The 14,400-nt window shown below is 44.1% G+C and overlaps 1 protein-coding gene across 4 annotated transcripts in view; it reads right to left on the bottom strand.

The window, feature by feature from the left end:
* The window catches only part of DAB2 (DAB adaptor protein 2), a 65,558-nt gene extending 51,479 nt beyond the window's left edge, over window positions 1-14,079 (bottom strand). For 2 of the 4 annotated variants that reach the window (XM_053591762.1, XM_053591769.1), the window contains exon 1: window positions 13,707-14,078. The gene's annotated coding sequence lies outside the window, so the exon portion shown is untranslated. Of the gene's footprint in view, window positions 1-13,706 lie in introns of all 4 variants that reach the window. The other 2 variants (XM_053591754.1, XM_053591777.1) reach the window with 2 other exon arrangements.
* Window positions 14,080-14,400: the final 321 nt, after the last annotated feature.

Here is a 14,400-nt window from a genome sequence, read left to right as displayed (position 1 = left end):
ATTGCCTCATCATTGGTCTCTAGTCTTGGGTTTTTGGACATTGAGGTCTGCGTGGACAGTAATGAGTTGGCAGCCTAATTTTAGCATTTTAAAGAGCCTAAGAACATCACATCTGATATGGCTTCCTTGTTTATCCACTCTAAATTTCATGTTGAAATTTGATCCCCAGTGTTGGAGGTAGTACTACTGGGAGATCTTGGATCGTGGGGATGGGTCCCCTCATGAAGGGTTCCTGCCCTCCCCAAGGTAGTGAGTGAGTTCTCCCCATCAGTTCCCTGGCCCCTTTTCCTCTCTCTCTTACTCCTTCTCTGCAGTGAGACATATCTCTTCCCCCTTCACTTCCGCCTCGACGGGAAGCTCCATGAAGTCCTCACAGGAAACAGACGCCAGGGCCATGTTTGTGCTCTGCAGACCCATGAACCAAGTAAACTTTTTTTCTTTACAAACTACCCAGCCTCAGGTATTTCCTTTGTATCAACGCAAAATGGACTAAGACAACATCTTAACTCAATACAGCTGTACAGGCAAATTAAAACAAAATCAGGGTTCTTTGATTTCAGCAGACAGTGTTATGTCAAAAATAATAATCTTAATTATCCAGTGCTAAGTGAAAGGTCTTACCTACTTTCTCAATTTCTATTAGTTATTTTATAAACAATTTGGTGGGCACTCTTAAAAGGAGAAACAGAATAATAAGAAGAAATTGTCTCTGGATGAAATATCAAGTTGAAACCCATTCACTAAGGGGTCAGTGACCCGTGGCTCAGTGAGTAGGGCGCCAGCCACATACAACGAAGGTGGCGAGTCTGAGCCCGGCCTGGGCCTGCTAAACAACAATGACAACTGCAACCAAAAAATAGCCAGGTGTTGTGGCGGGCACCTGTAGTCCCAGCTACTCGGGAGGCTGAGGCAAGAGAATCGCTTAAGCCCAAGAGTTTGAGGTTGCTGTGAGCTGTGATGCCGTGACATTCTACCAAGAGTGACATAGTGAGACTCTGTGTCAAGAAAAAAAAAAAGAAAAGAAAAAGAAAACCATTCACTACAATTACAGTTAGCTAGGTGATAGACATATAAGCAATGATGAATATTCCATTGGTAGAAGTTAAACCAATGACTTGGAAAGATCTCACCATCTGGAGAATTTCAGTAATAGCTTGTCTGCCTTTCTCAGGCCCTAGAAGAACATATGGATATTGCTCAATATAAATACCTTCAAAGTTTTTTTTTATAAAGTGCTCAGAACTATTTTACTTATACCAACAGATGATAAGGCAAGCTAAAGTTTTCCATTTTGCTCACTCTATAACAGTAGTTCTCAACCTTCCTAATGCTGTGACCCTTTAATACAGTTCCTCATGTTGTGGTGACCCCCAACCATAAAATTATTTTCGTTGGTACTTCACAACTGTAATTTTGCTACTGTTATGAATCGTAATGCAAATATCTGATATGCAGGATGGTCTTAGGTGACCCCTGTGAAAGGGTCATTTGACCCCCAAAGGGGTCATGACCCACAGGTTGAGAACTGCTGTTCTATAATAAATTACAATTAATGTTGTAAATGAGAGTGTCTTGAGTTACTCATTCATCTAGCCATCTGTTGTTTATTAAGCACCTGCTATATGCCAAGCACTGCCTTCATTATGCTATGTATACAGTGACAAAATAGATGTGGTCTATTGTGGTCTTTTCTATGAGAAAGAACAAGAAAGTGAGTTACAACTGATGCTAAATGTTTTGGAGGAAATGTTTCTGATTAGGGCAGAAATCTTCATTGCCATTAATAATGCTTAGTAAGAGAAAGCAAAATTAGTTTCACTTCACAGAATTCTATATAAATTGCTTTCTTGATGATATCAACCATGGAAAAATGCAAATTTTGTCTTAAGGGCTAATTACCCTCTTAAACTGTTTTGAAATTATGATATATGCTTAAAACATTAATTAGATGGGGGGATATTTACATTTAATGTTTCAGTTTCCTATAACCATATTGCAATCTGGAAAAGCATCTGTGTGGCAATGCCAGCAGAAGGGAAAATTTTGTAATACACAGGGACATTAAATAATATCAGGGGTGTTTTCGGCAACCTTGTCTTAAAATCTGAAGTTCTAAGTCAACACCATGTTCATGAACACCACAGGGAAACCCTCTGCTCATTTGGCGTTCAGTTTTGCCACATCAGAAATACAAGTAATTCATAGTTGACAGGAATTTTGCTATTCTAGAACCAGGCATGTTTTGTAGCACTCTTATATACCAGATTTCCTCAAAATACAATAGTGTCACTTTCAGATCAGGCCAAATTACTTAAGTTCAGATTCCAATGAAACAATATTATGACCATGAAAACAGGGGGCCCTGCAGGTGGGTTTGATTACTTAGGAAGCACTACCCAGTTACTTTCTACTCACTTAGAAAGGACTACCAAGTAGCACTTGTTTAATGTCAGCCTTCACCAAGAAAATAGACTTTACCATCATCCCAAACAGTAAGCCATCCACAAATGGTGGCTGCATGAAGGATTAAGAGTCCAAAACATGGTTGTGTCATTGTTTCTATTAGAGTTCTTGAACACTTGCATTGCCAGACACTAACTGGAAACAGAATTGCAAAACTCACTTTGTTGATAGACACGCGTAGGAGATCTCTGTAGCTTACCATGAAGCTAAGATTTTACCCTGGACTATTCACACATCTTCCGAATCTGGCAAACCTCTGACCCTCTATTTTTCATAATTGCCCTTTGTTTATGTACCTCTCCTTGTTTCCACCATATTTCTTTAACTTAGGTCCAGCATTCCTCCCCAACCTCACCTTACTGCCACCCAGAGTTCCTCCTCCCCCCAAGCTCTAAGACCTTGTATAATACCTTGGCCCTGATGATTAGCTGGCTCGGTGTATTTTGATCTTCTCTACACACATGGCATAGATACTCCTTAATATATTTAAAATAGTTGACGTCAAAAACCAATTTGTGAGAAGAGTTTTCCTTCCATCTTCTCAAAAGGGTTCCAATGAAAACCTAAGTTGTAAGAGACTCTAGTAATTGTTTCTGCTGTTTTGTTTTGTTTTTGAGACAGAGTCTAACTTACTCAGTCACCCTGGTAGAGTGCTGCGGCATTGTAGCTCATAGCAACCTCCACTTCCTGGGCTCATGAGATCCTCTTGCCTCTGCCTCCTGGGTACCTGGGACTCCAGGTGCTTGCCACAATGCCTGGCTATTTGTTTTTTTTCAGAGACGGGATCCTTGCTCTTGCTCAGGCTGGTCTCGAAACTGTGAACTCAGGCAATCCACCCTCCTTGGCCTTCCAGAGTGCCAGAATTAAGAGACTCTAATTGTAACTGACCTACCTTTATGGATGAATTTTTGTGGGCGTGCCCTACTGGCCTAGCTTTCCTGATTTGGTATTCATTAGGCATGAGTATTCAATTCCTCTGTTCACACTCAAGCTAAGAGTCAAAGCCCTTCCTAATCAGATTGCATATTATACATACAAACAGCTATCTGTTCTCTAGAGAGGCTGATCTCTTCCGTGTCCCCTGAAGAGACACAGAGTACACCATGAATCCTTACGTTGCCTCCCTGTAATTCTGAATTCGTTCCTTCATTCCAAGTCCACTCAAGACGTGTGGTCTCAGGAAATTCTTCACTGGCCTCCCTCTCACTAGCTGCACCATTTGCCTATATTTGCAATGATGTATGTTTGCCTTCTGATTCCCATAGAAACTCTTCTCTTAATTCCATAACCCTTTTGAGGTCAGGGAATTATTTGTCCTACTTTTCTAGGCTCTACATGGCCTGTTAACTAGCAATACATTTAAAACATGAGAGGTAATACATATTTCCCTTTGTTCCTGAACATCAGGTTAGGCAAATCTTTTCTCTACTTTGCTGATTTTTAATGAAACATAGTTTTATTTTTAACTGCTAAGCAACCTTCACTCAAACTCACTGTATTCATATAGCCAAGTTAATTTATCTATGAGTCATCATTTTGTTTTCCTGCTTCAATGAAAAGATGTGCTTAGCAAATAAAGATTGAAATTCTTTTTTTTTTTTTTTGTAGAGACAGAGTCTCACTGTACCGCCCTTGGTACGAGTGCCGTGGTGTCAGACGGCTCACAGCAACCTCTAACTCTTGGGCTTACGCGATTCTCTTGCCTCAGCCTCCCGAGCAGCTGGGACTACAGGCGCCTGCCACAACGCCCGGCTATTTTTTTGTTGCAGTTTGGCGGGGGCTGGGTCCGAACCCGCCACCCGCGGCATATGGGGCCAGCGCCCTACTCACTGAGCCACAGGCGCCGCCCAAGATTGAAATTCTTATCCTGATATTCATGGCTCAAGAAAATCCATCTTTCCTTTTCAAGCTATCCCTCTTATCTCTGTCACCTGTACTTTCTCTTGGCTGAACTGGCCAGTCAGTGTTGTTTGGACACAACCTGTGCTCACCCACCTGTGTGACTGGCTATGTGCTTCTGCCAAAATGCATTTTCTCTTCCTACTTTTGCCTATCTGAATTTCCATTGTTCCTTTAAGGCCAACTCCATTATGTGCACCTATCATCCCAGTGTCGTCTTCTTCCTCTGGGCTCATGTAACACTCTGTACGCTTAACTATGTGCTAATTGGGTAGCTGTCATTTTCTCTGAATTTCTTGTAGGCAGCAATTGACATCTACGTGTCCCCATATATTTGTATCCACCTTTTACTTACCACCAACTTTTAGTCATTGGAAACTTTAGAACAGCTAGAAAAATCAGGAATCTCAAGGAACAAGGTACTAGGTAGTGAAGTAGGTGTCCTCTGTATCAAGGTATCCTTCAGAAGACAGCTTAGACATTAACTAAAATTATCATTTCAGTTCTACGATATATGTTTTATGAACAGCTTCAGCTCTAGGTAAACACTGGCCCGGGCAGAATCAAAATCAAACTTCTTTGTTATCAACCAATTATTAGCAGAAGAGTGTGTTCTATCAGCTATATATTTGCTTTCCACTTCAAAAATGGGATTGTATTTAAGTTGTTTAATTTTCAAGGTAAGCAGGATGGGGGCGGGGAAAATCAAAATGCAAAACAAATAACAACAACAATGAAACCCAATGATGTAATTAAAGCACAGCCGAGACTCTTCTAAGGGGACAGTTATTTGAGTATTTACAAAGTGTAGTCATTGTGACTGTGATCCTCTGACCCAGAGGGTAGGTTTATGTTCCTTTGAACTAACTCAGCATTCTTCCTCTGACTATGCCAACCCTTTGGCTTATTCCTGCTCACTATATGGTAACACAAAGCACTTCAGCATCTGAAATACATATCATAAAAGATAAGAACAGGCCTTGGCCCCCTAATAGGGCACTTTAAAATATGAAAAATAAAGTGAGATCCTTTGGATGAAAGGTTTAGAATAGGGAAGGAAGCTGTGTTTAAAGTAGATGTCACTAGGGACAAAGTTATTCTTTCCTGCCCAGTTCTATGAGTATGGATTAACTGAGACCTTAAGAGGACTCAGCTATCCAGCCCAGATGAGGTTTAACTGGTACCTTAAAAGTTAACATTGTGCACCTTTACGGGTTTGTGAAGCATTGTCATTCTCCTGCTTAATATTCATAGTTAATAGTTCCAAGACATGTAAGAAAGACAGTCTTCTAATTTGCAGCCTGAATGTGCTGATCTCTAGAATTTAGCTTGCCTGATATTCATAAATAATGAGAACAAGACCATTTTTCAGGAATCAGCTTAGTTATCGTACTGAGAATTGTAGTTCTAGAACAGGTGTATTTCTGAGGCAGCAGCAGCAGCTCTGGGGAGGTTTTTGGTTGTTGTTATGGCTTCTCTTTTAGTTTTAACACTGAGGCAACCATTTTCCTGATAGAGAGATGAAGCTCAGACGTGAAACAGCTTGTCTTACCTGGCAAAGCTGGGCTGTGGTTACAGTCATTTGCAGTTAAGAGTCCAAACTCTTAACCACTAACCCATGTTGGCTCCTCAAAATCAGAGTTCCAATTTGATGTGTCTAGATCATATTCTTGTATTTTTCAGTTTCAGATGTAATGTCTACTCAATGTTGGTCATTCTTTGGACCACTTTGCAAGGTAGGTGAGGCAACCAAAGGTGAGAAACAGGGAGTAGCATGCCTAGGAAATTGCAGGGCTGCCTTTTTTTTGCCCCTAAAAGAGTAAACAGTAAAGAGTCCTGGGTAGAATGCCATGGCATAATAGCTCACAACAACTTCAATTTCTTGGGCTCGAGTGATCCTCTTGGCTCAACTTCCCAAGTAGCTGGGACTACAGGTGCCTGCCACAAGGCCTGGCTACTTTTTTTTTGTAGAAGCAGGGATCTTGCTCTTGCTCAGGTTGGCCTTGATCTCTTGAGCTCAATCAAGCAATCCTCCTGACTTGGCCTCCCAGAGTGCTAGGATTAGAGGCATAAACCACTGCACCAGGCCCTACAGAGTGGCCATTGTAATGCAAGTATATTTAACCTACAGTCTTCCTTGCCTCATATGATGGAGACTTTCTTCTTGATTTCTGCTCACTGGGATTTTTTCCATTGACAGCTCACCACAATACTTCACCTAATAGGTACTTAGTAAGTACTCAGATAAACACCAGAATTCAAATCATAAAGATTCATGCTTGAATCCAGGCTTTACCATTTAGTGATAAGATCTTGGGCAAGATATTGATCACATTGGAGCTAAGAAATGGAGACATCTTTTCTGTGTCAAGTTATTTAAGTCAAAGATGACAATGGAAGAGTTCATAAGCCATAAAGCTCCTTAAAAACTAAGTGAAGTAGATTCATTTATGGAGAAGCTTTTATCTGTACTTGTGGACATGGCATGGAAAACCAAATAAGAAGTTTTATAGGTTAGAGAAAACTGTTTCATTCTAGGGTAATGATCTAGTTTACTGAAATATTTTTTAAAAGAAGTAACTAGGATGGTCTCCTAATAAATAGAGATTAAGTACACACTCTTAAAAAGAAAAACCATCAGAGGGAAAGAAGTGAGGTGATAATATAAAACTAAGGAGTATATTACTTTTCCTAAGATCAAGAAAGCAATACTTGGCCAAGCACAGTGGTTCACCCGTTCAATCCCCATACCAAGGAGGCCAACCTAGGTGGATTGCTTGAGCTCAAGAGTTTGAGACCAGCCTGAGCCAAGAGGGAGACCCCCTGTCTCTACTAAAAATAAAAAAAATCTTGGCTCAGCACAGTGATTATGGTGCTAGTCACATACACAGAGGGTGGTAGGTTCGAACCCGGCCTGGGCCAGCTAAACGACAACTGCAACAACACCACCACCACCAACAACAACAACAACATAGCCAGGCATTGTGGTGGGTACCTATAGTCCTAGGTACTTGGGAGGCTGAGGCAAGAGAATCGCTTGAGCCCGAGAGTTTGAGGTTGCTGTGAGCTGTGATGTGACAGCACTCTACTGAGGGCAACATAGTGAGTCTCTGTCTCAAAAATAAATAAATAAATAATACAAATAAAAAACTAGTGGGTGTTGTGGCAGAGGCCTTATAGTCCCAGCTACTTGGGAGGGTTGAAGCAGGAGGATCACTTGCCTCCAAGAGTTTGAGGTTCTAGGCAGCGCCTGTGGCTCAGTGAGTAGGGCACCAGCCCCATATACTGAGGGTGGTGGGTTCAAACCTGGCCCCAGCCAAATTGCAACAAAAAAATAGCCGGGCACTATAGCAGGCGCCTGTAGTCCCAGCTCCTCAGGAGGCTGAGGCAAGAGAGCTGGAGGTTGCTGTGAGCTGTGATGCCACGCACTCTACAGAGGGTGACAAAGTGAGACTCTATGTGTCTCTATGTGTCCATGATGCCACAGCACTCTACCTAGGGTGACAGGGTGAGACTCTGAAGGAGGAAGAAAGGGAGAGAGGGAAGGAAGTCGGGGCAATACTTGGGATATGCTCAAGATCTATGCTTTTTCATCTTTCTGTATCCTGATTCAATTAAACTGCATTGTTATGCTTTCCCCTGAACAAGTGAATGATAAAACAATTGAGTTATGAAAGTATCCTCGGGTGGCGCCTGTGGCTCAGTCGGTAAGGCGCCAGCCCCATATACCGAGGGTGGCAGGTTCAAACCCGGCCCCGGCCAAACTGCAACCAAAAAATAGCCGGGCGTTGTGGCGGGCGCCTGTAGTCCCAGCTGTTCGGGAGGCTGAGGCAAGAGAATCGCCTAAGCCCAGGAGTTGGAGGTTGCTGTGAGCTGTGTGAGGCCACGGCACTCTCCCAAGGGCCATAAAGTGAGACTCTGTCTCTACAAAAAAAAAAAAAAAAAAGAAAGTATCCTCAGACCACAGAAAGGGCTTGTTGAAATTCAGCTAAGTAAGCCCTATGGCTAGAGTTTGGTTCAATAGATCTGGGATGGGGGCAAAGACCTTGCAATTCTGACAGGTCCCCAGGTAATGCTGATGCTGGTGGTCTGGAAACCATGCTCTGAGAACCACTGTTTGTGTTGAGATACCTCTACCTGTGACATCTACACTGAGCTAAGTAAGGACCCCATCTTTAGGCTGAATTAATTTGCTAAATGTGAACTTACAGAAGGAAGTTCGTATGCCACATAAAGATCTAAGTGTGTTTACAAGTCACACTTTGCATCCATCATATGCTAGAGAGAAACTGGGTACCTTTTGTAATACAGGGTGGCCATAAAGTTCGTGTGACAAAAATTGCACACAAACTTTATGGCCACCCTGCATATCCCTCACTCACATTTCTTCCAGATTGAACAATGTTTCAAATCCAGCTTTCTAGGATTCTTAGTTCCTATTTTGCCCACTCTCTTTACACTGTGGTTAACTGAATATCTAAAGGGCAGCCCTCAAGACATTCTGCTTTCTGGTAACTTCTATACAACATAACACTCAGCCTGCCCCATTCTATCAGAATTCTTACCAGTTTAAGGCAGTTAAGGGCACTTGCATAAGTTGTGGTAGTAAAGAAAACTGCCAGGCTGCTTCTATATTGAGGCAGTAACTTTTGTGTTCCTGAAATTTCATAAGCTTTAATGTTTTGCTATCTAGATGATATAAGAACTTGGAAGGTTAGAAAATTAAGAATAGGGATTAACACAAGTTGGGGAAAGGGGAAGGCATTGTAAGGAGAAAGAAGATTCTACTTCACTTAGTAATTTCCATTTTTAGACCAGGAAGTAATTTGTTCAGATTCTGCTTGCCCAGAAGAGGCAGGCTTCCTTCCAGGCTAGGAGGAGCATTCAGAAAGGGGAGTAACTATGGTAACCTGCCCAGCTATGTGGGCAAGGGTAGTATGGGGCCTGCGCACATTCAAGAATTTTTATGTCTAGCCTAGTCACTCAGTTTAGTCCGGTGGTCCCTCCCTTCCCACTTCCTTCTGTTATAATGATGACTTGGGGGAAGGATTGCTTCTTCTCTGCAGGGAGCCTAAGAGGGTGTGGGGAAGACTTAAATGAATCAGGCAAGGTCATCTTGACCAAACCAAAGTGCCAGCTTCTAGGTAGGTCCAGAGCGGACAGTCACTCCATGTCTGTTCTAGGATGAGCACAAGCAAACACTGGTTGTGTTAATTAATTAATTTTTTTTTTTTTTGAGGTGAAAGTCTCATTTTTTCACCCTCAGGAGAGTGCCCCCATAGCATTGTAGCTCACAGCAACCTCAAACTCTTGGGCTCAAGTGATCCTTTTGCCTCAATTTTTCATTTTTAGTAGAGACAGGGTCTCACTCTTACTCAGGCTGGTCTCAAACTACTGAGCCCAGGGATCCACCTGTCGTGGCCTCCCCGAGTGCTAGGATTATAGGCGTGATCTACCGTGCCGGGCTGACTGTGTTAATAGTAAAGGCTTGAATAATTAATCTTTTCCAGGAAGGTGAGAGGTATCCAATTCTGATGAATTCTTTATTTTCCTTCAGTTTCCACAAAGACTATACATAGCTTGGTGGTGGAGGAGGGCAAAATACACACACTTACACAACCTTCAAAATCAGATGGAATGAAGTATTCTAAATAGGTTAGATTAACAGTCTAACCAACAACCCTGGGGTAGGTATTATTATTCTTCCCAGATAAGAAAGATAAAGTCGGGCCGGGTGAGGTGGCTCATGCCTGTAATCCCACCACTCTGGGTGGCCCAGCCGGGTGGATTGCCTGAGTTCAGGAGGTGGAGACCAGCCTGAGCAAGAGTGAGACCCGGTCTCTAAAAATAGCTGGGTTCCATGGAAAGCGCCTACTATTAGTCCCAGTTACTTGGAAGGCTGAGGCAAGAGGATCACTTGAGTCCAAGAGTTTGAGGTTGCTGTGAGCTGTGACATCACGGTACTCTGCCACAGTCCAGAGAGATTAATGCAATGTGCTCTAGGCCATGGAATTGCAGTCCTATAGCTGGGATTTGAGTTTAGGCAGCCTCACTCCCAATCACTACTCAATTACACCAAAAGGGAGGTAGCAACTAGCATGTGAATGTCCATACCCAGCATCATTTGTTCCCCTCATCAGGAATTTGCCTGTTTTTTGTCTTTAAGAAATGACTAGGTAGGCTGCTTTCCTTCTGGTTCCCACAGTTAATCTAGTTAGGATATGTTGTCATGAGTTAAGTTTCCCTTAAACACACATATCTGATGTTAAAGCTATTTCATCTAAATGTGATTAGGGCCAACCTCTGTGCAATTTGGTGACACAGCTTTGACTTTAGAATTATATAGCATCAGCAGAGAGAATTTTAAAATACCATGTCCTGTTACTCAGGTGTTTCATGTTACCAATCTAGTTCCCGTGGTGTTTCCATCTGAAGGGTAGGAAACCTTATGTGTTGGGTTAGTTACCTAAACCTCCTGGCCTGTTTTCAAACCTTTCCAGCTGGGGACGTATGTTGTGATGAGCACCTAGGGCAACTTCTAACCCCAGGACAGCTCAGTTTTCCACAGCCTTCCCAAGTATTTCAGCATCTTAGCTTTGTCTTTAAGAAAAGCAATAATTAAATCCTCAAGTGAAGAGAATGAGGAAGAGAAACATCTCAAAAATGACCCCCTCAAAACTATCCAGGTAAAAAAGTCAGTAGTAGCAAAGTTTAGGCTTATGGACATAGGAGGGTAGAATCAGAAATGAAGCAGCACGTATTTGCTGTACATGTACCACCAGGAGCCCGAGTCTCCACAGAGCCTCCTGCTGGCCAGGAACTACTCTGCAAGGCTGATCCATGTATTCCTGCTCTCTTCATGTCCAAGTAATCAAAGCATGGTTGAGGTGCCCAGTAAATGTCACTCCCAATTTGGCCAGCAACTGCTGGCAGTCCCAATAGCACCTTCATGCCAACAAAATGCCTTAGAAGCAACACCCTTCAACCCAAACAAGGTGGCTGAAATCCTTTTAGCCTTTGAAGCAAGTCAACAAATAGGCCTAATGTGTGGGAATTTGGACTTTCAGTTTAATCTAAAACCTATAAAGCAGAAATGCAAACACTGAACTTTCTCCTTAACAAGTGCCCCCTCCTCTGGCTTACATCCTAAAGTGAAGATCAACTTGTCCAAGATCACCAGAATGACAAACACACATGTGTTAGAGCTCAAAGTTGGAAGACATTCCTCTATCATCTGCTTATTGGGATCATGCGTTAAAATAGAAGGGGTGGGTGTGGTTGCTCATAACCTGTAATCCTATCACTTTGGAAGGCCAAGGTAGGAGGATTGCTAGAAGGATGAGCCTGGACAATAGCAGGACCCCATCTCTACAAAAAATTTTAAAATTTAGCCAAGCATGGTAGTGTGTGCTCATATTCCCAACCCCTGGGAGGCTGAGGCAGGAGACCACTTGAGCCCAGAAGTTGGAGACTACAGTGAGTTATGATTTGGAGACTACAGTGAGTTATGATGATTGCCACTGCTCTTCAGCTGGGGCCATAGAGCAATACCCTGTCTCAAAAAACAAACGAACAAAAAACATTGGTGGGTATAGCTTAAGAAGAACCAGTTTCCAGACAGTCATTTGGATAAGAAGGGATAGATCTATCTGGGAGTGGGAAGGGAAGGAGGAAATTAAGCTATTCACCAATAAGAAAAAAAAAAAAAAAATCCAGTTGGCCTTAAAAGAAACTGTTTAAGAATTTGGAAGAAGTTATGTCTCAGAAATATACATTGCCAAGACTACCAGGCCTCCTACGGTTTTCTCTTGGAGACTTTCTCCATTGCACTCTCCCTGTTGTAGTAACTGTGGAATTGTTAATTTCCACATGTCCGGCACTTCACCAAAAAGTCCTTCTCAAAGATCAAGGAGGGCTCAAACCTCAAATACTCCTGAATTCTCAAGGCAATACACCTTTTTTACAGTGTTGTTGAGGCCTGTCGCTCTTCGAGGAGGGCAGAGACAGAACTTGGGGTGGACTGGGTACCTGGCCAGGAGAAGAGTAGTCTGGTTAGGGCATGGCTGCGGGGTAAGAAGCAAGCCCAGGAACAAGCCCTCAGGCAGTGTCAGTGCTCCGACCTGTCCACCAGTTCCTTCCTCCCCAACAGCCAGTAGGCGCTTCTGTGTGAAGAGCCAAGCACAAGATTGAAAGGAGGATCAATTATACCTTCCATCAAAGCCATTCCAGGAGGCTTATCTAGAAGGCTTTTGCAGCTGCCTTCTTTCCTGTGCCATTACTTCTGATGTTCTATCTCCTTCTCCCCTATTCCCCTGCTTTGCCTGATTAAGGCCAGAAATTTTTTCATTAAGTCACTTTATAGACTTAGAGCAATAGCAACATTTACTATTCATGAAGTTGCCCCTCCATAATTTTTAAATCTTTCCATGTGTCTGGAAGTTTGTTTCTGTTCTTCTCATTTTACAGAGTGGCTCTCTTCCTTCCAAACACAAACTAAAAAGAAAGGGGAAGAGGTGGGGCGTGGGGGGGGGGGTGGGGGCTTGTGGATGGGGTGGAGATAACATCCAGATTCTTTAAGTGTTTTTAATCCAGTTAAATTTCCCTTTAGACTCGAACAGCTCCCTGCTGAACTAACTGCAGACCAGGGAAAGACACAGAAGCAATTAACAGTCAGCTCCACGCTATGAAAACTGCTGTGTTGACTGGGGCTCCGTGGTTTTAACCGATTCATTTCTCCCCGCTTTTCTAAAATCCTTACTTAATCTTTTTAACCAGCTTACAGCAGGCTGGCAAGCACCATCCCAACCCTGTACCCTGCTCCCTGCTCTGGGGATTTAAAACAAGTTTGTTAAGTCCCTTGGGCAGATACTTCTTAGGAATGCCGGTGTACGACAGAGTTCACATTTTAATGCCATATGTTGTCAGTCACCAGGAGAAAGCTTCTCTTGGGCACAAACCAGGTCCCCAGCCTTTGTCACACAGAAAAATAAACACACTTGGAGGAGTTAATTAGGCGGTCAGGGGCCACACCAGCGTCCTCCCAGGGCTGCCCGCAGACCTTTTAAACAAGCGCGCGCGCACACACACATACACACACACACACACACACTCCCAAACACACAAAAGGAGGCGCTTGTTACATGTCACAAGCCGGGCATCTGGAGTCCGACCCCAAAGGTAAAGGCATTCCGTGGACGCATTCCTCAGATGTCAGGCCACAAAACCGCTGGTTTCCACAAGTGCACCGTCTCATTTCTAAGATTCCCCACAGCCCGAGGGGTGGGGGAGAGAAAGAGTCGCAAAAAAATGGAGCCAGAGGGAAGCAGGGTTTGCAGGCTACTCACCGGCTAGCAGCGCCTCGGCGACGCGAGCATGACTTCCCGGCGCCCGGAGCCTGCAAGGGCCACGCAGCCTGACGGCGGGCCCCGCTTAAATAGCCGCCGGCCGAGCTCGAGCCGCGCGGCCACTCCCGGCCAGAGATATGGTTCTAATCAGATGCTGGCAGCTGAGGACTCCCCAGGAATGTGCCGGGATGTTTTTGCTGCCTGAGCTGGGTAACTCCCCCTCAACGTGTCTGCTGAGTCTTCCAAACTTAACTGTTTATTAACTCGCGCCGCGGTGGCCCGGCTCCCCCGGGCTCCGCCAGCCCCGCCAGCTGGGGGCGATCGCAGGGACGCGAGCGACCCGGCCGAGGAGCGCGTCTCGGGAAGGCGGCAGCCCGGGGCCCGCACCGGCGGTGGGGAGGAGGGGGCAAATGAGGACAGGAAGGGGAAACTCTGGAGGAAAGGGGTGGGACCCACAGAGCTGCACTTCACAAACCCGTCCCTGAATTGCCACTTGCAGCGATGTGGCGCACCAAGTCATCCCGACCCGTTGGGGCCCGTTGAACAAAGAGCCGCCTTTACTTGCGACTTTCCTGACGAGGAGCGGTGGGGTCCTGGTCAGACCTGCGGTGTCTCAAGTTGGGCAAGCGATCGCTCCCTTTTAAAGAAGAGTCTCCTTGCAGATGGGGGTGCACGTAAATAGGTGGGGAATCTA

The sequence above is a fragment of the Nycticebus coucang genome, chromosome 1 (genome assembly GCF_027406575.1).
Source record: "Nycticebus coucang isolate mNycCou1 chromosome 1, mNycCou1.pri, whole genome shotgun sequence".
Taxonomy (NCBI): Eukaryota; Metazoa; Chordata; class Mammalia; order Primates; family Lorisidae; genus Nycticebus; species Nycticebus coucang.
Note: the sequence above shows the minus strand (reverse complement) of the source record. Positions and strands in the feature narration are given on the sequence as shown.